Here is a 27,776-nt window from a genome sequence, read left to right as displayed (position 1 = left end):
AAAAATGTGTATGATAGAGTAAAGAATTTATTATAGGAATAAGAGGTGACACCAAAGTTTCCGTCAGGGAAACAATGGCTGCCCTCCTACCTGGGAGATGTTTTTAGTTGTGCTACTGGTTTTTAGCATCTCATGGATAGAGGCTGAGGATGCTGCTGATTGTCCCATTTAGGACAGGCCAACACAACAAAGATGGTCTGGTCCCAAGTGTCAATTATACCCAGGTCAGAAAAACCATGCCTGATACAGTTGGAAGAGGAGCTGGTCAGGTATGGAACTGTTTGTAGAGGGCTATGCCTCTGCCCTGGGGATAAAGTGGTTTTCCCCTTGGAGTGTAATATAAAGGTTCTTTTGCAAACAAATGCAATCAGTAAACAGATGAGTACATTCAGAAGCAAATACTAAGAAAAGGAGGATGTAGTGCTCAAAAAATGCCCCAAATCCCTAAGGAGTGCATAATTAACATACTGGCAAAACATTAAAATTTAATATTCCTTATTTCAGCCTTATTCCATCTTCCTGAGGGCAACACTCCAATGTGGCCTGAGCAATATCCATTCATCCTGTGTGTCAGAGTGGCAGTGCTGTGAAGTAGCCACAAGCGGAGGTAAAAATGAAGACGGCTTTTCACAATCTTGCTTACAGAGGGAAACAACTAGGTGACTAGTGTTGGACAGTGAGAATTAAATGGAAGCTATTCAGTAGGGCTTCTGGGAAAGCTCCTTAAAAGAATGCTGACTCAGTTTGGCACTTAGCCTTTAATGGTTTTCCTGTTCTTTGGGATGTTGATGCAATAGCCGGTGCAGCAGAAGCCTGTTGCCACAATGAGACGACTCACTGAGGACGAAACCAGCTAATAAAGATGGCAAAGCAGAAAGATAGAATGAGCCTAAAAAATAATGACAGTGAGGTTCCTCTAAGATAGCTTTGTACTCCCCACTGAAGAATTTTCTGTTAGGTAAGAGGAAGGAAAAAAAAATCTGTCTTGCTTAAGCCTCTCCTGTTCTTTGTTATTAATATATGTAACTCCAGCTCTCACACCATCTATGTCCTAAGTCTGTGACTCATAAGTCTCTCTTAGTTTTCAACTGAAAGCATGCATAAACTGTTCACCGTTACTGCATCTCCACATTTAACTTCACCTGCAAGCTCTCCATTTCCAGTAAATAATACTGATAACTTTTGTTTTCCCTTTTTCTTGCAAAATTTGGTGACACATACTATTTATTTGCAGGAAAAAAAACCTCTGACATTTTCCCCTTGCTATTCCAATTGCTAAGCCAAGGGGACTTGCTGCCTACAAATAAAGGTAAGCATTGGTACCAAGCATTGTCTGTCTAAATTTTATGACAATTCAAACCCCACATCTTTATCTGTTGTTACTTAATGGGAAAAAAAAAAATCAGTGATATTATGTTGCCAGAAGTTGGCTTCTTTCCACCAGCACGGAATAGACATGTGGAGATAGAGTTTTGAGTGAAGGAGAAAAAGATAGCTTTTATTGCTTTGCCAAGCAAGAGAGACCACAGCAGGCTGATGTCCTAAGAACTGTGTCTTCCTCTGGGGAAGAATTACAGGGAATTTTATAGTTTAAAAGGAGAAAAACAGGGTTTCAGATAGAAATCAGGATTGGGGCAAACCTGCATTCTTCTTTCTTTGGGGGGGACTCTTAGTCATCAAAGCTGGAGTCAGGAGATTTTGGCATGATCCTGGTGGTGGTCTTCTGGGTTATTGCCTGGAATAGTCAGGTGATTGTGTTCGGGGGCAATCCAACGAGGGGGAAGCACAAGGAAGGGCTTGATAATATTCATATCTAAAAGAAGCGTAAGGAGTATCACTTTTCTCTTAGGTGTATAAGGTGCCTATGTCATTATGTGTCTCCTTTGAGAGGGAACCAGGATCCTGCCCCAAGAAAGTACTGTTATTGCTTGACTGCTCCTCCCTGGTCTCCGGATCCCCTTCCTTCCCTGATCAGCAACTGTCTGAACCTGCCCCTTGAACTCAGGGAAGGTCATGGAGGCTGAAGGAGGCCCACTTCCTAAGAACAAGAAATGGGGGACACAGAAAGGCTTTTGTGCCCAGGAGCGCCACAGGGATCCTACTCGGTTATATTCACATATCAAACATCTAAACCAGTGGTTTTCATCTGGAAGCTGTCAAGTTGGTCCCCTTGGAAAAATACAGCAACTCAAAGACATTTTTGGTTGTGACCTTGTGGAGTTTGTAGTAGGAGGTAAAGCCCGGGGATGCTGACAACATCCTGCAATGTCTTTGTTAGGACAGCCCCTAACAAAGAACCATCTGGCCCAGGGTCAGGCGTTCGTGTCAGGAAGCCCTGATTTAAACAAGACAGTCTAAAGGTTTAAGAGGCTTTCATGTGAGGGAGCCATGACCGTGTGAGAATCGAGGCGGTAACTCTTTCAATGAGGTGAAAATGATGTTGAAAACATGTTCTTGTCCGTGCTCATCACTGGCCCAAGTACCAGCTTTGCTGGGTGATTCCCAGGACGCAAAAACCTTCCCAGAGAAAAATGGGGAGCGCTCCTCTCTGCAAGTAATTTCCATTCTCAGCACCTTCTCAGCAGGGGGCTGAGAAGTGAGTGTGTGACCACTTGTCCAGGGACTTGAAATCAAAAGCTCCAAATTTACTGTGTGGACGATGTTGAGACTGAATTTTAAAGATTAGTCTGGAGAGTTCCTGTCATAGCTCAGTGGTAGTGAACCCGACTAGTATCCATGAGGACGTGGGTTCGATCCCTGGCCTCACTCGGTGGGTTAAGGATCTGGCATTGCTGTGAGCTGTGGTGTAGGTCACAGACAAGCCTCGGATCCCAAGTTGCCGTGGCTGTGGTGTAGGCCAGAGGCTACAGCTCCGATTAGACCCCTAGCCTGGGAACCTCCATATGCTGCAGGTGCCACCCTAAAAAGACAAAAAAAAAAAATTAAAGATTAGTCCAGGTAATAAGGTAGGTTCAATAATTGACAGTTTTTTCACAAAAGGTTCTAAATTGCAAATCAATGCTCTCTATTCTCTGCTTCTATGAATGTATCTATTAAAGAGAAAAAAAATCCATATATGACCCTTGACAAATTTTGCAAAACACTGATTCATCTCTTAAGAGAAAAAAAAAAAAAACAAAACCTTGACATCATGAATACCAGATATATTTAGAGAATGAAATTCTAAAGATGGTTAAACATTGTAGGAAAATCTGTATATGCCTGCCCAGATATTCATATTTTTTTTTTCAACTGTAAGATAGTTTGGTGGAAAAATGTTCATTAACAGAAGTGATGGGCAACTATTAATTTTGATTCCCTAAATTTTCTATTAGAGCAGGGGGAAAAAAATGAAAGAACAATTCTGACTCTTTTCACTCTCAGAGTTTAGTTTGACATTCACGAATATTTTGACTATATTCTCCAACAGGCCTATCAGAGGGGGAGAGCCCCTCATGGCAAATATCTGTGAACTTATCCACAGAGGCCACATTTAAGGAAAAGCTTGACTACACCTAATCTGAGCTTGAAAGAACCTCTTACCATTCTGCCAGAATGTGAGAGGGGCAGATGCCTATAGGATCTGCTCTGAGATCCTCTGCCCTCGGAAAGCTGTGAGTAAAACACCATCTGAGGAGTTCCCATTGTGGCTCAGTGGGTTAAGGACCCCACCTCATCTCTGTGAGGATGTGGGTTTGATCCCTGGCCTCGCTCAGTGGGTTAAGGATCTGATGTTGCCACAATTTGCAGCTAGGATTGGTGTGGCTGTGGTCTAGGCTGGCCGGTGCAGCTCTGATTCAACCCCTAGCCCAGGAACTTCCATATGCTGCAGGTGCAGCTGTAAAAAGAAATAAAGGGACCAGTGTTGTCACTGCTGTGGCATGGATTTGATCCCTGATCCAGGAACTTCTACATGTTAGGAGTGCAAACCCCCCCCCACCCCCGCCGCTGCCGCCGCCGCCGCAAAAAAGGGAAAAACAGACACTTGAATTCAAGCAACCTTAAGCAACCAGAAAATTGCTCTCGTCACATAATAGTAAGTCCAGTGCACAATAGGCAAAGGGTTCCGTGGCTGGTTGGTTCAGCGGCTCGGTGGTGTCGTAAGAACATCCACTATCAGAGGCAAAGGAAACGTTTAAATGCTCTTCTTTGTACTCTGTGCTGGGAAAAGACAAAGGCTGAGCCCAGAGAGGATGCTCAGTCACTAGGACACAGAAAACTTGAAAAGAGATCAAGGAAAAGCATAGATTAAATAGATTGATATATACATTTAAAACCTTCTCATAAAGTAAAGCCCAGACACAGAGCTACACAAGTGAATTACAAATATTTCAGAAGAATGAACATGGGGAATTCCCCTCGTGGTGCAGCAGAAATGAATCCAACCAGGAACCATGAGGTTGAGGGTTCGATCCCTGGTCTCACTCAGTGGGTTAAGGATCTGGTGTTGCCGTGAGCTGTGGTGTAGGTCGCAGACGTGACCCAGATCCCCCATTGCTATGGCTGTGGTGTAGGCCGGTGGCTACAGCTCCAATTGGACCCCTAGCCTGGGAACTTCCATATGTTGTGGGTGTGGCCCTAAAAAGACAAAACACCAAAAAAACCCCCCAAAAAACAGAAGAATGAATACAAATTCTTCATAAAGTCCTCCAAAACATTTGAAGAGGAGGGAACAATTCTCTGTTTATTCTTGAGGCCCAGAATTGCCTGACACACAATCCTGCAAATACCTCACCAGGAAAGAAAACTATAAACCAATAGCCCCATCAATATAGACTTGAAAATCCTGAACAAAATGTTAGTAAACTGACTTGTTTGGAATATATATAGAATATATATGTGGAATATATGAGTATACACACATATTTTATATATACATACATATATATATATATATATGTATATGTGTTACGGCAGCTGCCCAGCAGCCCTGCGCTGCAGCGTATCAGCTCTGGCGACAGTCCTGTGGCTGTAGTGTACCAGCTGCAGCAGCTCTGTGGCTGCAGTGGATCAGCTCTTTTACCCGGTGAGAAACCAAGCGAGCCCTCGGAGAGGTGGAGAACTCAGGTTTATGACGCCGGCGGGCTCAGAGGAGATCGCTCTCCAGAGTCTGAGCCCCTAAGAGGGGTTTCACAAGGCTTTTGTGGGCTACGTCTTGCTGGGTCCATGCTTGGCTCATTGGATCGGAGTGACGTCAGGCAAGGTAGTCGATGTGGAAACAAATTGACAGAAGCAGATTCGTGGGGGAGGGGTGGTTGGGGAGGTGGATGGACTTTGCTTAGTCATCATGGCCGGGGTCTCTCCTTTCTACATTTTTATTGGGACATTTCCTCCTACATATGCACTCACACACCCACACACGGAAAAATAATAGACACCATGGCCAACTGGGATATTTCCTGAGTTCACCATTATCTTCACCTCCTTCGCCATCAATGAGGAAACACTTCTATTTTCCAGAAAATATTGATATGCAAAGATACTTTTTAAAATAGGTGATGAGGAAGCGGCATATTTATTCTGTTTTCACAGATTCAATTCATTAGGTGAAACCTGGAGCAAAAGGCATTTTAATGAAATGCTTTGCAAACCAAAACTGGAAAAAAAAAAAAAAAGATCAGCATGGCTGTTCAACATTGTTGAATTGACTAAACCATGATTACATTTCTGAAAATAAAAATCTTCGCCTGAATACAAAAAATAATTGTAATTAGGATGGGGGAAGAGCAAGAACTGAATTAAAAATGCTCATCTTTTATTAATCACATACATTTTTCATCAGGAGACTATTTTTATGAGCTCAGGCTAATGTAGAAACCATTATTTTACAAAACTGTGGAAACAGTCGGCCCATGACAATTTAATGCTGTTTTCCAAAACTCTCATTTGGCGGGAGCTTAGATAAGCCAAGTTTACGTGGGTGTGTTCTTCATTTCTTAATCATCAACCATCTGTGAGGTAGTTGCCACAAGCCAGTAGTTGACACGCAGTCATGATGTGTTACTAGCTCCCACCTAATGATCCCTAATGTCCACTAGGATGCTCTTAGAAGGAAGAGAACAAAAAGCCATGACCCTGGGCAGTGACCACAAGGTTCCTGGAATGTGTCCGCCCAACATTTAAGCTCATATCTTCTGAGCTAAATCACATGAAAAAAAAAGCTTCTCCTTCTTGAATGCTTGAAGATTAGAAGGGTAACCTTGAATGCTTAGTGGGCTGGAATCTATCTATCTATCTATCTATCTATCTATCTATCTATCTATCTATATATAATGTATTTATTTATTTATTTACTGGCTATGCCCTTGGCATGTGGAAGTTCCTTGTTCCTAAGCCAGGGATTGAATTCACACTACAGCAGTGACCCAAGTCACTGCAGTGAAAATGCCAGATCCTTAACCTTCTGGGCCACAAGAGAATTCCTATGTATTTTTCTTTTTTGGCTGCACACACAGCATGTGCAAGTTCCCCAGGTCTGGTTTCAAACCTGCTCCATAGCATGGAACTGAGCAGCAGTGACAATGCAGGATCCTTAACCACTAGGCCACCTGGGAACTCATGGAATATTTTAACTATCCTTTATCACCACACTACATAGGACTTCACAGACACAGAGCAACAGAGAAATAAAGCAATGAACACAAGCTTGGCAGATACTGCAAGGGAGCCACAGATAAGAAACTTTGGCCTACACTTATCAGACTCTAAAATTCTTTCTCTTTCCATTATACCCCCTGCACCTGTGTTAGTAGATAGAAAAACAGACTTTTCTAGTAGCCACTAAGAAGGAAAATAAGAAAAGTCACGCTTTGGGGAGATTCTTTATTTGGAGAGCATAGAGAATTAAGTCAATGGCTTTTAATGAGGGGACAATAGACTAAGATTTTGTTTTTAGCTCTGGGTAATATAAATCCCTATTGCATGTATAAATATGTAAAGAAGTTAGGTTTTCAGGAAATAAGAAGGCTGGACATGGACAGTTTATAGGTGTCATGGTGGTTCATGTTGGCATCAGGAGTCCAGATTCTTCCCTCATTTTTCCCCCCTGTTCAGTAGGTGACTCTTCTCACATGGGCACAAAATGACTGCACCACCTCCATCCTTTGCATCTATATTCCAGGGAGATAAAGGGGGGTGGTGCCAACAAAATTCTTCTCACAAGTCTTTGATTTTTGTTTGGATAGGTTTGCTGTTCCTATAAAAATTTCAAGTATGTGACCTTGGTTCTAACTGGGTCACATGACACTTAGTTGCAAGAGAATCCAGAAAGTATTTTTGCTTTCCAGTCTCTCTAGTGAAGAAAGGCAGGGAAGGAGCAGGATGACTGTAAAGTGGCCAACTCAAAGTGTTTGCCACTGAACTGAGTCTTACAATAAAATAGGGAATGCTACCAAGACCCCCAAAGAGTGATCTGTACATTCAGTGAATTTGATTTCATCTTATCTTAGAAATGATCACGAATACTGAGTGAATTTGTTTTTACAGGTTCCTTTAAAAACATTCCGTTAACCAAAAGCCGTATGATTGTTTGAGGAGGCACACATCCATTAAAATGAATATGTCGGGGAGATGCCAATCAGAAGACGGCTGAAGAATTATTGCTAAATGTGAGTTTGCTGCTCAAAGAGAAATAGCAAAAAAAAAAAAAAAAAAAAAAAAGTGTTAGCATTAATTACTAGGTTTACAGCACTTCAGCTCCACTCCAAAATAAATGAATAACTAAGTAACGTGTGGAGAGCTAATCTGGCCAGTTGTGGGACGATGGTTTGCTATGCAATGGAGACCTGGGTGTGTTACAGCATTTAAATGAAATCTGCTTTCCGAAAGAGAGAAGCCGTCATTCATGCTGACTTGACAGGGTGCTTCATCTTGGGGAACTCTGTATATTTTGCCATCCGGTGGTAACATCTACCCTTCTGCTTTCGAAGGTCAACAATGTAGCCTTGTTTTATGGAGGTATTTTGGGGCTCAGTTGAATGACTTAAAGGGATGATCATGAAAAGAGGGAGAGCCCCCGGATCCAATGAATTGGGAGGTTCTAAAGACGCATCCCATATATTCCAAAAGAAGAGGTTTTCCTCCCAGTAAATCAAGGTCTTCTGAAGCTCAAAGGGGCCTGTTTCCCATGCTGATGTAGCAGGTTCCTTTGAACCTCCTGTCACTGTCTCTTTCATCTTTCCTTGTCCACAAGAGAAGGGCACTGGCCTTGAAAGAGAAATGGAACCCTAGGACATGTGAACCTCAGAAGAATGGAGGCTCTTGATGGAAACTGAAAACCAGGTGAATGCGCTTTGGCTTCTTCGTGGAATCTGCTTCTTGATCTTCAATTAAGGTGTCCCTCTTACCGTTCTGAATCCCCGTCCAAATGTCACCTCCTCAGGGAAACCTTCTCACCTAGCACACCACCATTGCCAGGCAACCATGTTTATGTCTTTCCTAAAGTTTTCACGGTTTGTTCTCAGTTTATTCATGTCTCTGTTTATCTGTTTAGTTCATCTCTCCCATTAGTTTTCCAATGAATTGGCAGCAGGAACCATGCTTATTTATTTATTCTTTTAAAATATGCACTGATCATCTTCAATTTCTTTCATGAGAGTTTTCTCGTTTTCAGAGGACAGGTCTTTTGCCTCCTTAGTTAGGTTTACTCCTAGGTATTTTTTTTCTTTTTCATGTGGTGCTAAATAGGATTGTTTCCTTCATGTCTCTTTCGAATACTTGGTTGGTAGTGAATAGAAGTGCAGGAAATTACTGACTATACACACACATACGTATATACATATATATGTACATACACATACACACACATATATGTATTTTTATGGCCTCACTGGCAGCTTATGGAAGTTCTCAGGCTAGGGGTCGAATCTGACCTTTAGCTGCAGGTCCGCATCACAGCCCTAGCAATGCCAGATTCAAGCCACACCTGCAAACTATACCACAGCTTAAGGACAACACTGAGTCCTTCACCTACTGAGCAAGGCCAGGGATTGAACCCACATCCTCTCAGACACTATGTCGGGTTCTTAACCCACTAAGCCACAACAGGAACCCCAGATTACTGTATGTTAAATTTTGTGTGTGTGTGTCTTTTTGTCTTTTAGGGTGGCACAGGTAGCATATGAAGTTTCCCAGGCAAGGGGTCTAATCAGAGCTGTAGCCACCGGCCTACACCACAGCCCAGTAACACAGGATCTGAGCCACGTCTTCGACTTACACCACAGCTCACGGCAACGCCAGATCCTTAACCCACTGAGCAAGGCCAGGGATCGAACTCAAAACCTCATGGTTCCTATTCAGATTCGTTTCCGCTGCGCCACGATGAGAACTCTGTGTATCCCGCTTTTTAAAATGTTGATATGGCCAGGAGTAGTCATATGGGGAAAATTCAATTTCTTTCAGAAACCACACTTTGCGTTAAAAAAAAATTAAGTAAATCCAGTGTGGGAAATCAGCTACAATGTGTACCGTGTAAAAAGAATTATGCGTGTGTTTAAATCTGCTCTGCCCATTCAGCTGATCAAATTGTAAAATGCTGTCATGCATTCATGGTTACATTTGGATGCGTTGTGAAGGGCTTTCTGGAAAGCTGTGTATAAAATTACTTATTTTGCATATTTAATTTTAATATTACAAAGTGAGAGGCTTTTTTACGGGTTGGTACCTAAATGAAGCTGGCTTAAAGAATAAGAATTTGAAAATAGACATGCCTTTCCTACACAGGCGTTACTGGAATACGTATCTGAACAGGATGGATCTAATTACACATAAGCATCTTCATTTTTTGTTAACTCGCAGGCGTTTTTTAGTGTGTTGTTTATTTTTATTTTTTTATTATAGCTGATTTGCAATGTTCTGTCAATTTCTGCTGCACAGCAAAGTGACCCTGTCTCATATATATATATGTATATATGTATACGTATATGTATATACACATTCTTTTTCTCATATTATCCTCCATCATGTTCCATCACAAGTGACTAGATATAGTTCCCAGTGCTATACAGCAAGATCGCTTGCTTATCCACTCCAAATGCAATAGTTTGCCTCTGAAAACCCCAAACTCCCAGTCCATCCCACTCTCTCTCTGACTCCTTGGCAACCACAAGTCTGTTCTCCAAGTTCTTTTCTGTAGGTAGTTTCATTTGTGTCATATATTGGATTCCAGATATAAGTGACATCATATGGTATTTGTCTTTCTCTTTCTGCCTTACTTCACTTAGTTTGACTCTAGTTCCATTGCTGTTGCTGCAAAAGGCATTATTTTGTTCCTTTTTTATGGCTGAGAAGTATTCCATGGTGTATATATACCACATCTTCTTAATCTATTTATCTGTTGTTGGACATTTAGGGTAGTTTCCATGTCTTGGCTACTGTGAATAGTGCTGTGGTGAACATAGGGGTGCATGTACCTTTTTCAATGAATGTTTTGCCTGGATATATGCCCAGGAGTGGGATTCCTGGGTCATATGGTTCTATTTTCCTTTTCCTGAGGTACTACTGTTTCCATAGTGGAAACTCCATACTGTTTTGCGGTTGTACCAATGTACATTCCCACCAACAGTGCAGGAGGGTTCCCTTTTCTCCACACCCTGTCTGGCATTTGTTATTTGTTGACTTGTTAATGATGGCCATTTTAACCAGTGAACTCAGGCAGTTTTTATTACATTATCGGGAATTAATGATGGCTGAATAATCTTTACGATCACAAACTTGTAAATCATGGGTTTTAGATTTTTTTTTTCATGGTGAACACTCCCTTGCACTTCTGGTATAATCTTAAATTTTCTTAGAGTTGAATGAGTTGCAGTAACAAACAGGAATGTGTTTCAGATGGTGAAATTATTTCTGCTATAAATTAGAGTGGAATACAATGCCCAGACATCTTCAGCTTGTTATTTTCTATTTACAAATTTTAATTTCTTTGGGTTGAATTTTAAAAGTTTTATTTTCTATCTTAAGAGAGATTGTCATTTCTAACTCTTTTCCTCTCCCTTTTTTGAATAATTGATGAAACGCTAATGAATTTTTTTTTTTTAATGGCCACACCTGTGGCATGTAGATGTTCCCAGGCCAGGGATCGAATCTGAGCCACAGCTGTGACCTGTGCCATAGTGCAGTAATGCCAGATCCTTTAATGCACTGCACCAAGCTGGGGATCAAACCCACACCTCCACAGCAACCCAAGCCACTACAGTTGGATCAACCCACTGTGCCATGGTGGGAACTCCTCTATTGAAATTTTTAGCAGGAATGTGGTGAGGAGTTCCCTAGTGGCCTAGTGGTTAAGGATCTGGCATTGTCACTGCTGTGCCTCTGGTTGCTGCTGTGGCGGGGGTTTGATCCCTGGCCTGGGAACTTCTGCATCAAAAAAAGAAAAGAAAAGAAAAAAGAATGCAGCGAATACTAGTTGGGATGAAAGATAAGGGCCTCATCAGGGGTCCGGATGGATGTTCCAGGAGAATGTGGGGCTCAGAGCGAGGCCTGCCTTGATGGCAGCTGCCATTTCCTGCGTTGATGCAAAGGCAGAATGACCTGGATTCTGAGTTGGGTGTCTTTGCAGCCTTAGAGCTGACCTGGCAAGCAGTGTGGAGGATGTGAATGTCTGCACATTAATAACTGTTACACCTGCAACACTAGTTTCTTGCCTCTCTTTCCTAGTCTCCTGTGGACTCCTTAGGCAGCTGTTAGGCCTCAAGGCCCCTTCAAGGAGAGAGAACTCAAAGTATTACCAGACCCTTATCATCGCCCCACCCATCTCCCCCTCCCCCACCTTGAGCAACCTGCCCAGCTCCTTCCTGCCCCCTACTAGGAAAGGTATGTGGACCACTCCTCATCCCGCCCCTATGGGGCCTTATAAGCCCCCAACCAACCAGCTAGTGTATCACAAGGACCCCTCTTTCCACGACCAATCAGCAGGTCAGCAGGTGTATCTCGAGACCTCTCTTCTCCCTGGGCTATAAAAACAGCATCTCTCATCTCAATAAACTCTTCTCTCCCTTCACTTTGCCATGCCAGAAAATTCTTCTTCCCAACCTGAATACAGAGACCATAACAGCAGCCTCTGTGACTATCCAGTCCCCATGCACACCAGTGTTTTTTTTTTTGTTTTGTTTTGTTTTTTGTCTTGTCTTTTTAGGACTGCACACACAACATATGGAGGTTCCCAGGTTAGGGGTCCAATTGGAGCTGTAGCTGCCGGCCTACACCACAGCCACAGCAACGTGGGATCTGAGCCATGTCTGCAACCCACACCACAGCTCATGGCAATGCCAGATCCTCAACCCACTGAGCGAGGCCAGGCTTTGAACCCACATCCTTGTGGATGCTAGTCCAGTTCGTTAACCACTGAGCCACGATGGGAACTCCAACACATACTTCTTTAATGAGGGAGCAAATGGTCTAAGAGGGCCCCAGATGGCAGCTGCGGAAGCCCTGATCCTGCCACGCTGGAGTGAAGAGCAGAGCCGGGCCTGGAGGCCAGGATGCTGAGTGCTGCCTGCTGCCATGGTCAAGACTCAGTGAAGGGTCCTCAGCTTTGGAAGCCCTCACCCAGGTGGGGCCAAATCCTTCACACACAAAGAGATGCAGTGACTCAGGCCCTAAGCTCATGCCTTCCCTGATTCCCTTCCTCTTGACCCGGGCAGCAGCCCTCTCTGCCCAGGAACAACAGCTGAGGTTTCTGTCCTTCAGAAGTGTTAGAAATCAAGCATCCCTTTCACATGCAAGTTTAAGTGATAGACTGTCATTCAGATCAAAGAGAAAATGAGAAAGGCTGGGACCTGGGAACCAGGACCCCTTGGCTACAGTGGCTGCAATGTTTGTACCTGGACAAACACCTCCTCAAGCAACAATATACAAAGAAACAATAAGGGACTAAAACTAGCTGGGTGCATATACAGTTAGGGGAAATTATGGGTCACAAGATACAAAAAAACTAAAACCCCAACTTCCACTTCCCAAGAGCTAAGAGAGAAGTAGGGTGTCAGGAGCAAAAGCAGGGCTCTGCGCAAGCCCCCCGCCCGCCACCACCACCCAAGGGGTAGGCAGACCACCTAAGCCATCCCTCTGGCCTGACTCCTAGACCGACCCCTACCTCATCCCAAATTAGGAACCAGCTCCCCCCACTCAGAGAGGGAGCAAGCAAGGGAATCTGTTGTTTGTTTTTGCTCCCCCTCTGCTGCAGCAGGGGACCCAATAAAGCCTTGCCTGAATTTTCCTATCTGGCCTCGTATCAATTTCCATTGCTTAAGGAGGCCAAGGAACCTGGCTGGTAGCAAAAGCAATTAGAAAACTATAAATGGAGAGAAACATCTGATTGATTTGGGAGCAGTTTTCCTCTGGCATCTGGGGTGCTCTGCTTGTTTGGTGAGTATCAGTTCTAAAAATGAAGAACAAAGAGGACCCGTTGTGGCTCAGCAGCTTAAGAACCTGACATACTCTCCCCGAGGATGCGGGTTTGATCCCTGGCTCACTCAGTGGGTTAAGGGTCTGGTGGTGCCACAAGCTGCAGCGTAAGTCACAGGTGTGGCTTGGATCCAGCATGGCTGCTCCTGTGGCTGTAGGCCAGGCAGCCGCAGCTTCTATTCGACCCCAAGTCTGGACACTTCCATATGTCACAGGTGTGGCCCTAAAAGTAAAAAAATAATAATTTTTTTAAAAGTTGAAATTAAATAATAATAATATTAATGACATTTGAAGTACTGTTCAGGTGGCAGCTGGGTTCTAGAAGTAAAGAGTGTCCCAAATGGAACTGCACCTCACTTATCTGGATGTTTCAGGCACTTGTGATAGACAGGATACTCAGTGTTCATTGAAACAAGAAATTGTTGGAGTTCCCATCGTGGCGCAGTGGTTAACGAATCTGACTAGGAACCCTGAGGTTGCGGGTTCCATCCCTGGCCTGGCTCAGTGGGTTAAGGATCCGGCGTTGCTGTGAGCTGGGGTGTAGGTTGCAGACGTGGCTCCGATCCTGCGTTGCTATGGCTCTGGCGTAGGCTGGCGGCTACAGCTCTGATTACACCCCTCGCCTGGGAACCTCCATATGCTGTGGGAAGCAGCCCTAGAAAAGGCAAAAAGACAAGAAAAAAAAAAAAAAAGAAATTGTTACTAAACACAAGTTTGTGTGCTGGACACACAGTGAGTCCAAACAAACTGCAACGTGGGAGTTGGGAGCAGAGAAAGCCTTATTGCAGGGCCATGCAAGGATGACAGCGGGACGAAGCTACTCACTGAAGATTGAGTGGAAGAACACAGTTAGGAGAACTCAGGAAATGTTTCTTAGAACCTGTTCTCTCTTTTTTTTTTTCCTAATTCATTGATGTATAATTGATAATTCCAACACTCTTGCCATGTCTGGTTCAGATGTTTGCTCCATCTCTTCAAATTGTCTTTTTTGCCTGTTCATATGCCTTGTAAATTTATTTCAATCGCAAACGTGATGAACCCACAAAAAGAGATGATGCAGGGCTCAGTGGTAATGAACCCGACTAGCATCCATGAGGACACGGGTTCGATCCCTGTGGATCTCACTGAGTCTCTCTCAGTGGGTTAAGGATCTGGCATTGCTGTGAGCTGTGGCGTAGGTCACAGACTCCGCTTGGATCCCCCCCTTGCTGTAGCTGTGGTGTAGGCCGACAGCTGCAGCTCCTATTACACCCCTAGCCCAGAAACTTCCATATGCTGTGGGTGTGGCCCTAAAAAACAGGAAAAAAAAAAATTGGTGTGCAGATATCTCTTTGAGATCCTGACCTCAGTTCTTTTGGATATATACCCAGAAGTGAAACTGCTGGATCATATGTAATTCTGTTTTTTATTTTTTGAGGAAGCTCCATACTGTTTTCTATAGTGGCTACAACATTTGATGTTTCCAACAGTGTGCAAGGGTTCCAGTTTTTCCACAGCCTCATCAACACTTGCTATCTTCTTCTCTGTTTTTTTGATATATGCTAGCCATCCTAATAGGTGTGATATCCCATTGTAGTTTTGATTGGCTTTTCCCTAATGATTGGTGATGTCGAGAAGATTTTCATCCATTTGGTGGCTGTTTATGTATCATCTTTGGGAAAATGTCCATTAGGTCCTCTGCCCAAATTTTTTTTTTTTTTTTTTTTTTTTTGCTTTTTAGGGCCACAACAACAGCATATGGAAGTTCCCAGGCTAGGGGTCAAATCAGAGCTACAGCTGCTGGCCACAGCCTCAGCCACAGCAATGCAGGATCCAAGCTGAGTCTGTGACCTATACTGAGGCTCATGGCAACACTGAATCCTTGACCCAATGAGCAAGGCCAGGGATCAAACCCACATCATCATGGGTATAGCCAGATTCATTTCTGCTGAACCACAACAGGAACTCCCCTTAGCCCATTTTTCAATTGTGTATTTATTTTGTTTCCATTATTGAGTTGTAGGAGTTTGTTAGGAGCTATTTTATCAGGTTGCATTTGAAGGGTGTAGGCTGGATGCAGCTGGTGGACCCCAATATCAATTATAAAACATTTGCAAATGTTAGTATGTCAAGAATTCTAGAGGCACACAAAGAGAGGGGACATTGATTCTGCCTGTGTGTATATCCACAGGGAGACAGGCAAGGTTGTGTGGCGAAGATGCTGTTTGAGGCGGTCTTGGAGGAGGGCCAACCACTTGCAGAGTAAGGATGAGCTGGAGCTCCTGGGGGCCCAGTCACCATCTAAGAAGCCTGAAGATGTTTCCATTGCCATCTCATTATCAGTTCCTTTCAGAACAACTGAAAGAAAGAAAAGACAGATTTATTCGCCGAAGCGATGGAGAAGGATATTAGGACAAACGTCTATGTGGAAAAAACAATCCAACGTACGCATTTCTTGGGTGAAAAGATACACAGCGTTTTCAGAGGCTTTTCCCCCGCTCATCTTAATGAAGGTGAATTATTTAACACAGTTAAATAATCTCCAGTTTTCAATTTAATGAGACTTACCAGCCCTACGTTTGGCACATTCTCTTCTATTAAGCTTTCAGCTAAACCCCAGAGATAAAAGGTGTTTTACTTCAAAGAAATCTGATTTGTTTTTTATCTAGTATATTCAACTGGCATAAATTCAGGCATACCACATCAGACCTCAGTGAAATCTGTGTTAGAAGTTTCCCTTTGTTTTCAAAGTCCTTATAAATAGCTTTCTTCCAAGCTATACCTGGTCTTTGTGAACAGAATGAGTAAGGTTTGAGTGTGTAGGTAAACACATTTGTAGGAGTCTGTAGATTTAGGGCCTGGGCTGTTAAGGCAGATCTGGAAACTGTAAGAGAATAGCTAAGTAAACTAAAAAAATATTAGAGAATAGATAGGTTTTTTTAAAAAAATAGAAAGTCAGTTTATCTAGATGTGTGACCATGACAAGTCCAGTTGTGCTCACTCGACTGAAAGGTCACTGTGTACTTTGGGGATTCTGTAGGGTTCCCCCCCAAGCACTGCCGATAGCAGACACAGCTGGGCAGGAGGACATGTGACAGAGGGGAGGCAGGGACCATCTTTGTCACTGATCCACGTGCCTCTCAGTCTATCCAACAGAGAGGGAGCCCACAGGCTTGAACAGTCTGTGCTGGGAGCCACGATGGAATTTATTTCCCCTGATCTTGACTAAAGATGGAATTTATTTCCCTTGACCCTAGGAAGGGGTTGAAGTTCGGTTTGAAATTAGACAAGAGAGCTGCCCACAGCCCCCACTGTCTCTGATTGCTTGTGCAGAGTCAGAACACAGGCACAGTCTTTGAAATGGAATGGGCTTGATTCAAACTTGTCCTTGGCAAGTCGAGTGTCTTTAGTCAAGCACTTCTCGTCTCTGGTCCCACCTTTCCCCTTGAAAAACATAGGGGCAATTCTACTAGCATTTTGCTGGCAGTACCATATTCAATCCACACTACCAGTGTAAAAGTAGGGTATGTTGATATTCCCATTTAGAGAAGAGAAAAGCGAGACTCGGAAAAATGAAGTCCAGCCAAAGTCATTTGGCTAGTGACTGGCAGGCTGAGGACTCAAACCCAAGCCATCCTTCAACCCCATCCCTTGGCTGTTAGCATACACAGCCTGCCATGGTCCTATCAGCAGGGAGTCGGGAATTTGGAAAATCTGTTGTTAAAAACACAGACTGTTGGAGTTCTTGTTGTGGCTCAGTGGTAGCAAACCTGACTAGGATCCATGAGGACGTGGGTTTGATCCCTGGCCCCACTCGGTGGGTTAAGGATCTGGCATTGCCGTGAGCTTTAGTGTAGGTCAAAGACATGGCTCAGATCCAGTGTTGCTGTGACTGTGGCGCAGGCGGGCAGCTACAGCTCCAATTCAACCCCTAGTATGGAAACTTCCATATGCTACACAAGCGGCCCTAAAAAGACAACAACAAGAACAACAACAAAAACCATACAGAATATGGAATTCCTACTGTGGCTCAGCCAGTTAAGGACCTGATGGTGTCTCTGAGGATTTGGGTTCAATCCCTGGCCTCGCTCAATGGGCTAAGGATCCAGTGTTGCTGTATGCTTCCAAGTAGGTCACAGACTTGGCTTGGATCTGGCGTGCCTGTGGCTATGGCGTAGGCTTGCAGTGGCAGCACTGATTTGACCCCTATCCCAGGAACTTCCATATGCCACAGGTGGGGCCATAAACAGGAAAAAAAAGAGAGAGAGAGAGAGAGAGAAACACAGGATGCATTCTTTTGATCATTGATACATTGCTGGAAACTCCAGGTTTTTCAACCTGGAATTACTGCACGTAACAGAACTGAGACCTTCACCTCTTTGTTCAAACCTCCTTTACTTAATTACTCAAGCCTCCCTTACCTTCCCAAATGCTGCCATGCTTCCTAAGGCCCATAATCTAAACCACTACATCTCAAAAGTTACCCTGAAAATGTTTGCTCTGGCAAAATTTGAGCTGTACATTCTTACTGCCTGGGAGGTGAGAAAGCTGTCAAAGTGGCAAGGAAGGAAATGAACTTGGCTGTGAATTGGTCAAACCCTTGTTAACAGAAGACTAATCAGCGTGGAGAGAATCAAGTGTAAAAGTAATTTCATTGTCATTTTTTTCCTATGTAATCTGAGAGGGGATTTTTTTAAATGGCTTTTTTTTTTTTTGGTCTTTTTGCCATTTCTTGGGCCACTCCCGTGGCATATGGTGGTTCCCAGGCTAGGGGTCGAATCGGAGCCATAGCTGCTGTCCTACGCCAGAGCCACAGCAATGCTGGATCTGAGCTGCGTCTGCAACCTACACCACAGCTCACAGCAACACCGGATCCCCAACCCACTGAGCAAGACCAGGGATCGAACTCGCAACCTCATGGTTCCTAGTCAGATTCATTAACCACTGAGCCACGACGGGAACTCCTTAAATGGCTTTTTTAAAAATAATAAATGCCTTTACATGTGGATTAAAATGGACTTTAGATTACTGAATTTCATAGTTTAATTTAAGCAGATAAAGTAAAATATTAAATATTAAGAGTTCTTGCTGTGGCTCAGCAGGTTAAGGACTCGATGTAGTCTCTGTGAAGATGCAAGTTTGATCCCTGGCCTCACTCAGTGGTTTAAGGATCTGGTGTTGCTATGCCTGTGGAGTAGGTTGCAGATACAGCTCCGACTCAGCCCCTGGCCTGGAAACTTATATATACTGCAGGTGCAGTGGTAAAAAGAAAAAAAAATAAATAAAGATAACCTAAAAAACAATAAAGATAACCCACTCCTATTACTAGATTTTTTTCCAAAGCGAGACATCCAGGTAAATTGTGTTGTAAAAATTCATCAAAGATTTGGTTTGAAACCATACAGAATAACACCCAGTTTATTGTGAAAGTTGGAGGCACATTGGTCTAGCTACTTATGCAATGAAATAGCCATAGATGTTTCTAGGACACATTTGCCATCTGGGGACTCCTTTTCACCATCACTCTGGGGCTCCCTTTACCTTCTCCTTGGATCACCCTCCTTTTTACCCGATTCCATGAATTTTTCTTGCTTGCTTTATTCCCTCATTTTGATAGCGCCCCTTTCTCTAGTAGCATCCTGAATAAGAGTCTATGATAGATCATTTTCTGAGATCTTCCCTATCTAGAAAATGTCTTAATTCTATCCTATCCTTGTTCACGCCCTATCAAATTTGATAAATCAATTCCTTTCACAATTTGAAGGGCATTGCCCAAGAGACAAATAGCAGAAGATTGCAGAGTAGGAGATTTCAAGAAGATGAGATGAATAGAATAACTCTCTCTTGCCAAACAGACAAAGAGGGATTAGATGATTTTAGAGAGTTTAGACTTAAATGAATGGTCCTGATGAGTGGTAGAAAAACACACACAAACACAAGATTATAATTATTATTTTTACTGAGGTATGGTTTATTTACAATGTTAATTTCTACTGTACAGCAAAGTGACTCAGTTATACATATATATATATATATATATATTCTTTTCCTTATGTTTTATCACAGGATACTGAGTATTGTTCCCTGTGCCACACAGTAGGACCTTGTTGTTTATTCATTCTATATGTAATAGTTTGCATCTGCTAACCCCAAACTCACACTCCATCCCTCCCCCACCATGGTCTCGGCAACCACAAGTCTCTTCTCTATCTATGTCTGTGAGTCTGTTTCTGTTCTGTAGATAGGTTCATATGTGTGATATTTTAGATTCCATATATGTGAAAATCATATGATATTTTTCTTTCTCTGACTAATTCAACTTAGTATGATCATTTCTAGGTCCATCCATGTTGCTGCAAATGGCATTATTTCATTCTTTTTCATGGCCACGTAGTATTCCATTGTATATATGTACCACGTCTTCTTTACACAAGATAATTATTAACTGAAGAGAAAACAACTAAATATTCAGGAAAGCAAAATATTTATAGGATACTACAATTATCATTGTGAAGAAGATTTAGCTAATCATACATATGAACAAAATGCAACTGAAAATGCAAACAGACAAGGACCAGATCATGGGTGATAATAGAACTTTGACCCAAACCCCCAGCTCAGCAACAACATGTCCAGGAAACCAAATCACAGCCTCACAGCTACAAGGTCAGAGCAGTCAGCACATGGTCCATGACATCTAGCTTCCATTGCCAATTCAGGACAACCAATGAAGAAAACCAAGCATGCAACCCAATCCCTTACATAAGATGCCCCACTTCTTGTTCCTCAAGCCAACAAGCTCCCACCTGAGCACACCTGCTGCCTTCCTCAGTCCTCCTGCCTCTGCATCTCTGCCCAACATAAATGATGGGGACTTTCTCACCAGAACAACCTTTGAGCTAAACCTTCTGTTTGCTGTCATGGTGGTGGTGTCATCTGTTTCCACAATAGAATATCAATTCAGCAGATTTATAAGGATAATGCAAAGCATGGATGTAGTGATGGAGAAGAGGAGAAAGAGACGACTAAGTGTCTTGAGGGTGTGGGGGAGAATAGACAACACCAAAACAATAAAATAATGACGTGCTAACACCAGTATGTTACTTGGCGCTTTGGGAGCAAATCCCAAAGAATCAGCTATCAATGCTTGCTTTTTCGAAGGGACGGACAATGGACAAGCCTGTTAGAGTTAGCTGACACCACGTGAAAATAGGACTTCAATAAAATTAAAACAAAACCAATCACACTTTAGAAATCTGATGACTAATTATATTGATTTCAGTTAACACACACACACACAAAGCCCTCAATCACAACACTACATAATTTCAAAGGCTCCAGGTCCTGAAGGAGACTTTTTTTTCCCCTTTAGCCACACCTGTGGCATATGGAAGTTCCCGAGCCAGGAGTCAAGCCACAGCCACTGTAAAAGCAATGCCGAGTAGTTATGTTGTGAGCCACATGGGAAGTCTGAGACATTTATCTCTGTCTGTGTGATGGGGGAGGAGACAGAAGAGAGAATGTGAGATGAAGAAAGAAAATGAAATAAAAGCAGCACCTTGCATGTTTTATACAGTATGCCATGAGGAAGATGAAAAAATCACATCTCTGCCCTTGGAGGTCAAAATGCAGAAAAGAAAGAAAGGAAGGAAGGAAGGAAGGAAGGAAGGAAGGAAGGAAGAAAGAAAGAAAGAAAGAAAGAAAGAAAGAAAGAAAGAAAGAAAGAAAGAAAGAAAGAAAGAAAGAAAGAAAGAAAGAGAAAGAGAGAAAGAAAGAGAGAAAGAGGGAGGGAGGGAGAGAAGGAAGGAAAGAAAGAAAGAGAGAAAAAAAAGAGCGAGAAAAAGAGAGATAGAGAAAAAAAAAAGACTTGTTGAGGAGTTCCTCTTGTGGCTCAGCGGGTTAAGAACCAGACATAGTATCCATGAGGATGTAGGTTTGATCCCTGGCCTCACCCAGTGGGTTATGGATCCGACATTGCCATGAGCTGCAGTGTAGTTTGCTGATGTGGCTTGGATCTGGTATTGCTTGTGGCTGTGGCATAAGCTGATTGGACCCTTTGCCTAGGAACTTCGATATGCTGCAGGTGCAGTCATGAAAAGGCAAAAAAGAAAAAAAGTTATTGCAATAAAAAGAAGTGAAGAAAATGTAAACATCCTTTCGGGAAACTTGGCAGGAAAATCCATGGTCCTCTGGGCAGTGAGTTTGGTTCTCTCAGTGGATCTTGGATTAACCTAGGAATTTAAAAGCCTGTAGTCTATTAACTTGGTATTCAAGTCACCTCCCGCTGCCTCCTACTTTCAAGGTGACCTTGGACACGATTCAGAGTTTTGGTTTTCTTCCCCATAATGGGGAAGAATAATAATACCTACCTCTTAGGTTATGGTAAGAATTAAATGAGATAATATACAGAAATCTTCTAACACCAGGCTTGACAAATAATCAGGTCTTTGTGAATGCTGGAAAGTATAAGTTGCACAACGCTTTGTGTTTATTTGGCTTTTTAATGGGATTTCCAAAATTCTGTCCTATGAGGAAAACAGATGTATTTTAATCTCCTTTCTTTCTCTCCCCACTCTGCAGCTCTCAACAAACACATCTGCATGTTTCATTATAATCGAGTGAGAAGAACACGTTTGGGTGAGAAATATGAAGACAATGGGAGAAAGAAAAGAGAATTTCTGCGTCTCAGCTATGACATTGGTGCTGAGCCTGCAGACAAAATACCTGGATGATGTGAGTAATGCTCTTAGATCAATGTCTGGGAAATAGGAGTTCCCACTGTGGCTCAGTGGTAAAGAACCCAGCTGGTATCCCTGAGGGCTCAGGTTTGATACCTGGCCTCATTGGGTGGGTTAAGGATCCAACATTGCTGCAAGCCGTGGAATAGTCACAAGTGCAGCTCAGATCTGGTGTTGCTGTGGTTGTGGCATAGGTCAGCAGCTGCAGCTCCAATTTGGCTCCTGGCCTGGGAACTTCCATATGCCACAGATGTATCCAAAAAAAAAAAAAAAACCCAAGCAAATAAACAAACAAAAAAACATGAAAGTGAGATTTTCAAATGTAGCAAGAGGGAGAAAAACGAGCAGCCCAAATGGTCTGTTACCGCAGTCACCACCGAGATCTCTACAACGATTGGGGGAGGGCTGGTTCTTTATCCAGGCGTGTGGTTGTACTCATTGGAGATAGTCAGCTTCGAAGCGGATGCCCCTTTTGAAGTGCTTGCCTTTAATGGAAGCTGAAATGAAGCACTTTCATTACCGAGGGACAAGCTAGCCATTCGGGGTTTACACTACCACCACCACACCCTCAAGCTTGTGTCTTGGCAAAGTCCTGCTCAACAACGATCCAGCCCCATGACCCTCCCTGCCCATGCAGCAGATGAGCAACAGGTGGAAAACCCAGTGTAGTTAACAGGACAACTGGCCCTAGGGTCAATGGGCGTGATGTAGCAGATTCCCCTGGTACCAAAAAAAAGTGACAGTATCTTCATAGTGTGAACTGGAGCTTGGCACTTGCCATCTGCCTCTTCATGGATTGAACCATGAGCCACTGCAGCTGCCGACCCTCAACACCCCCTGAAAGAGCTCAGGGTGGAGACCAGGAGTGAGGGGCTCTGTGTGCTGGTCTTCAGATAGTTAGATATTTTCAGGAGAAGATTTTATGAGCCCAATTCTTGCATTTCCTGGTATCTCAAAAAGTACTGAAATCCTTCTTGGTGACATCTGCCCCCTTGTGACTAGTAGTGACCTTCCCGAGACCAGCAGCAACCTTCTGTAAAATGTGTGCTTAGTTGCATGTACCTGCCCCTTCACCAAAATCACATATGTAGTAGCCTTCCCCTTACCCCTCTGGAGTAGTATTTCAGAGCAGTCTGAAATGCTGCCTCCTGGACTATAGTCCTCATTTTGCTCCAAAGAAAACTTAGCTCTCAACTTTTAAGTTGCATGTGTTTTTTTTTTTTTTTTTTTTTGAGTCGACAATAGCATCACTGTGAAAGAAGAAAGGGTTTAAGGCAGCATCCTTAGAGAATAAAATGCACTTCACCTGCAATGGCTCCATGGGTCAGAGACAGAAGCTGTGTTAGCTGTAACAGTGGTTCAATGAACAAAGCTGTCCCCAGATGAAAGGAAACTCAGAGTGTGAACAATGTGGTTGCAGTCAGAGAAAAAAAGGTGAAGATTTTTAAAAATCTGGGTTTCCAGTATCATGGGAGCAGCCAGATCCACAGTGGGAAGCAGGAGCAAAGCAAGGATGTGGCTTCTGCAGTGATTTTCTGCCTTCTCTCATGCAATTTGGGAGACCTGGATGCGCCCTTCTTGTACTGATCTTGGAGCTGAATTACCGTGGATCCTGTAACGCAAGGCAACTTTGTTTTCGCTCTCTGATGGACGGACACCAGTCACTCTGCCTTTCTGTTTCTCTGTTGTCATAAATGATGCTTAGCCCAATCCAAACCTCAAAGTCCCAGAGATCAAATACAAAGTTTAAAAATAAAATGCCTACATGATGTGAAACAGGCAGACCCAGGCAGACCGCTTTATGGTTTTCTGTACATACATTCCAACTGTCCTTTAGAAAGAATTCCACCTTTTCTAATCAGAGGAAAACTGCCTCAAAGGCACAGGAGTGTAGTTTATATTTTTTACCAAATGTTAGAAATCAAGCATCTGTTTCACATGCAAGTTGAAGTGATGGATTGTTATTTGGATCAAAGGGAGAGCAATCGGAAAATTGTAAATGGAGAGAAGCATCAGGTTATTTTGGAAGCAGCTTTCCTGTGATGTCTGGTATACTGGTTTGGTGTGTATCCACGCTAGAAAATGAAGCACACTGTAAGCCAGCTATAATGGAAAAAAATAAAAATCATTAAAAAAAAGAGAAGAGGTTGAGATGTTAAAAATTAATAAGAACCTTTGAAGTAACATTCAAGGGGCAGCCAGGTTCTAGAAGTAGACAGTATCACAAATGGGACTAGGCCTCATCTATCTGGATGTTTCTGGCACCTATGATAGACGTCATACTTAGCGTTCATTGAATTCAGAAAGAAATTGTTTCTGAACAATTCGTGTGCCAGACACACAGTGAGGCCAAACTGTAACTTGCGAGTTGGAAGCAGAGAAAGGTTTATTGCAGGGTCATGTAAGGAGAATGGGTGGATCACACCCCTCAAAACCTCAACCTCCCCAAAGAGTCCCAGCAAAGCAATTTTAAAGTCCGGGTGGGGAACAAGCATCCCAGGGTGTGTGACTGGCTCATGCTCAAGTCTCTTATTGGTTGAGGTTGATGTAGCGGGGTGGTGTCATAGGGGTTCACATTACCCATGCTTAGGTGCCAGAAGGTCTGGGGGCTACATACATATGGTCATCAAGCAGTTGATTTCTTCCATGTGGTGTGGTTTTTAGCATCTGAAAAACTCAGGAAATATGCATGCAGTACTGTTATCTGGGTACTTGAGAGAGGAGATACAGCAGAGGTTATGGGGAAGAGGGGGTCTCTTCCTTAAAGACCCCATAGGGCCCAGCTTGGTTACAATTTCTCCCACACCACATGCTTTTATGTTGTTCTTTTTTCATGGCCATACCCACAGCATATGGACTGAATCCAAGCCACAACTGCAACCTACACCACGAGTGCCACAATGCTGGATCCTTTAAGTCACTGTGTGCCAGGTGAGGGATTGAACCTGAACCTCCACAGCAACCTGAGCCACTGCAGTTGCAGTCTTAACCCACTGCAGCACAGAGGGAACTTCCCACATGCTCTTCTTAAAATGTGGTTTGGATACCCCTCCCATTGGAAGGTGTGGTCTGTGTCCCTGTGCCTTTGCATCTGGGCACTCCTGTGATCGCGGTAGAAGCCATACTATTTACTACCTGATTTCCAGGACCAGGGTGTAAAAGGCTTTCTCCCAATGTTTTATGTACTCTCCTCTTGGAGCCTAGCTGACACGCCGTGAGGAAGCCCAAGCATCCTGTCCTGTGGAGTTAGAGAGTGAGGCCCCATCTCATCACCCTGGTTGAGCTTCCAGCTGACAGACAGCACCAATGTGCAAGGTAGGTGAGCAAGTTACATTGGAATGGAATCTTCCACTCCCCATTGGTAAGGCACAGAGCAGAGAAGCATTAACTCTGCTAAGCAGTGTGCAATCTGCAGATTTGTAAACAAAATAAATTTTTTTTTTTTTTGGTCTTTTTCCAGGGCCGCACCTGCAGCATATGGAGGTACCCAGGCTAGGGGTCTAATCGGAGCTGTTGCTGCTGGCCCACACCAGAGCCACAGCAATGCCAGATCTGAGCTGCGTCTGTGACCTACACGACAGCTCATGGCAACACCAGATCCTTAACCCACTGAGCAAGGCCAGGGATTAAACCTGCAACCTCATGGTTCCTAGTCGGATTCGTTAACCACTGAGCCACGAAAGGAACTCCTAAATTCTTATTTTTAAGCCATATGTTTTGGGATGGTTTAATTTCACTGCATCAGGCAACCTGAGCTTCCCCCCGCAACTGAGTTGATGTTTTGTACAATGAAGTAAAGAGGTGAAGAACAGATACATTTTTTTTCTTAGTTTAACGCTAATGACCTTAAAGTTTCATTCCAGATTTAGAAGTTAGATTTTAGTAGATTATTTTCACAGGGACACAGGATATTTTTGTTTATAAGTTTATTTTCTTCCATTTTTTTCCATGAATATTTTAGAAGGAAATAGAACCAAGGTGAGAAAGAAATGGTACAACAGAGAGGATGCAGTCAAGACCACCACACTCTAAGTGACTTCAAATAATATAATGATTGTCTCTATATTCTTGTGGGATGATAGATGCCCAAAATACAGAATTTAAAACCCATAGTTTTTATTCATAAAGACTGTACAGCAAGAAAGAAGGAGGGACATGCTCACCACCCACAGGCTGAGACCATTGCACTTGATATTCCAAACCATCCAAATTGCAGGCTTTTCCACCTGAATTTGTGCCAAATGTCTCCCATTCCTTGAATCATTCCAAACATTCTTTGTGATCTTCAGGGGAGAAAGTGCTTTTTAGTCATCAGGAAGCTGACTTTGAAATAAAATGTAATATGCATTTGAAAAGAGGTCAGTATATCTTTTAAAAGGAGATCAAATATACCTTTGAAAACAAGGGGAGCCCCAGTATTTGTGCAGAACAAAAAAAGAGTGTGACTTTGAAAATCCATAAAGGAGCCACAATGGCTATTTGAAGGAGAAACAGTAAAGATATCTTTTTATTAATTGAGTTTTTAAACAAATTAACAACAGGAAGTTCTATTGACCACAGAGCCTGGGTTCACATCTGTATTCCCAGGTCTTTGTGCATAATAGACAATCACTAAGAGTTTGATAAAGAAATACTGGCTAGAATTATCCAAGGCAAGAATTCAATATTCACATCAACCTTATGACCTGTGATACTGCTTATTATCAACTATTTCCAGGATGAGCTAACTGTGGTATAGAGATAAAAAATAACTTGCCTTGGGAGTTCCATTGTGGCTCAGTGGAAATGAATCTGACTAGTATCCATGAGGTCACAGATTCAACCCTGGCCTTGCTCAGTGGGTTAAGGATCCAGCGTTGCTGTGTGCTGTGGTGTAGGTGACAGATGCAGCTCAGATCTGGCGTTGCTGTGGCGTAGGCCAGCAGCTACAGCTCCAATTCAACCCTCCCTAGGGGCCCTCCATATGACGCAGGTGCAACCCTAAAAACCAAAAATAAATAAATAAATAATAACTTGCCCAAAGTCACCAAAGTGAGAAAATAGTAGATCTGGGGTTTGAACCCTGGAAGCTGGATGCCAGAGTCTGAGCCCCCAACTTTTCAGAGATGAGTCTGGAGTTGGGAGAGAAAGGAATAAAAAATTAAGTAGGAACAGGATATGTGAAAAGAGAGGTAGGAGGGACCCATCACCTTGACCATCAGAAGGTTATCAGTGACCTTCTAGGGGCGATTTCAGAAGAAGGTTTGGATTGGAAGGATGAGTGAATCAGAATGAGGAATAAAGGAGGGCACAGGATGTTGAGGTGAGATCTGGTCCGTTGAAACTAGCAAGGAGATAACTTCAGGGATGCAAGAGCAGATAAGGACAATGAGTGAGACAGTAGATGGAGTGAGGTCCCCCCTCATAGTCTCTGTTTCTTCTCAATTGAGAGGCAGGAGCCTCCCTGGGAGTGGGGAGTGTGGGAAATGACTGGGAGATCAGGAAAGGCACTTGGTGAGGAAGATGTCTGGATTCATGTCCTCTGAGAGTTGAGTGGCCTTAAGAGTCTTCTTGGGGATGGAGACCATGAACTAGCAAAGAAATCAAGACTATCCCCTCTAGCTCCTCATAGCCTGGGCACAGGTCTAGTCTACGTGGGTATCTGAAGTTATCAGG

The 27,776-nt window shown here is 43.2% G+C and overlaps 1 long non-coding RNA gene across 1 annotated transcript; it reads left to right on the top strand.

The window, feature by feature from the left end:
* Positions 1-25,527, top strand: LOC102165372. The gene is made up of 5 exons (XR_002338810.1): positions 1-607; positions 1,235-1,309; positions 7,486-7,607; positions 21,964-22,116; positions 25,326-25,527. It is a non-coding gene; the product is annotated as an uncharacterized LOC102165372 (long non-coding RNA).

This window comes from Sus scrofa, chromosome 14 (assembly GCF_000003025.6).
Source record: "Sus scrofa isolate TJ Tabasco breed Duroc chromosome 14, Sscrofa11.1, whole genome shotgun sequence".
Taxonomy (NCBI): Eukaryota; Metazoa; Chordata; class Mammalia; order Artiodactyla; family Suidae; genus Sus; species Sus scrofa.
The sequence above is the reverse complement of the archived record's forward strand: the minus strand, read 5'-3'. Positions and strand labels throughout refer to the sequence as shown.